Here is a 1,100-nt window from a genome sequence, read left to right as displayed (position 1 = left end):
TGCAAATATTCAACTCGTCAGGAGAGGAATATGTGCAGGGGGAAATGGAGGTAACGTTTTCGCTCTCTGAACTTTCTCATATGGCTGACTCTGAACTGGGTTGAATTGCGGGAAGGGCTTTTTAGCTCATTTCATATTATTCAATTTACTGCAAGCATGCACAGGTCATTAAAGTTAAATAAATTTCTGAAAGCTGACAGTAATATACAATGTTGTGATTAGGCTCGTGTTTAACTGAGGTTATGGAGGAAAAGCAGGAAAGCGGAATTGAGATTTTTTTTCAGATCAGTGGTGATCGAATTGAATGGCTGCTTCCTGATGACAAACATGTTTTATTTGGCATTGAAACTCACCAGAACAGGAAGGGGAGACTATTGAGATGAAGCGGCGATGGTGATTATCGTTGCTGGTTGTTCATCTTGTGAATGTTACTGCTAATGTCCCTGTTAACAACACAACACAAAGGTGAGTAGTCTGACTGAGCAGTGACAGTTAAGGCACCTTTCCTCTCTTTAAGAAGCTGGAACATAGACTCTGATGTTCTCGGGGACATTAACTGATCTGAGACATTGAAAGGAATCCGGTCAGAGCTGCGCTGCTTTTGCTGTTGCCACTATCAAGAACAATAAAACTTGATTCCCTGACCGGGAATCGAACCCGGGCCGCAGCGGTGAGAGCGCCGAATCCTAACCACTAGACCATCAGGGATACTTGTAGGGTCATTTGCATCGTTTCTTAATGACACAGCTTCTGGCTTTCTTTTTCCACTGGCGTTCTTTCTCCTCCAAAATGATTGAATCATCGTGCTTTTACAACACGGAAAGAGGCTCAGCATCCCAGTTTCCAGCACTTGGCCCATAGCCTTGTGCGCTCTGACACAACAAATGAGGCGGAGGGGAGGAGGCGGTGCACCGGCTGTTTGAGATGCTGACATCAGCCTGTGGGAAAAAAGTCGTTGATCAAAACAGAATTTATTGGAGAAGATCGCTCTGTGTTCGGATAATGATCCGTAGCCGGGGGATATACCTCAATTATCAACTGATTAGCATAAATGTTCAACCGGAGAAGGATCATATGAGGAGAGAGAAACGGAGGTGATG

The 1,100-nt window shown here is 44.5% G+C and overlaps 1 non-coding gene across 1 annotated transcript; it reads right to left on the bottom strand.

Moving 5' to 3' along the window:
• Positions 1–636: 636 nt before the first annotated feature.
• Positions 637–708, bottom strand: trnae-cuc. Its single transcript has one exon. It is a non-coding gene; the product is annotated as a tRNA-Glu (tRNA).
• Positions 709–1,100: the final 392 nt, after the last annotated feature.

This window comes from Rhincodon typus, unplaced genomic scaffold (assembly GCF_021869965.1).
Source record: "Rhincodon typus isolate 14 unplaced genomic scaffold, sRhiTyp1.1 hic_rhity00012860, whole genome shotgun sequence".
Lineage (NCBI taxonomy): Eukaryota > Metazoa > Chordata > Chondrichthyes > Orectolobiformes > Rhincodontidae > Rhincodon > Rhincodon typus.
The sequence above is the reverse complement of the archived record's forward strand: the minus strand, read 5'-3'. Positions and strand labels throughout refer to the sequence as shown.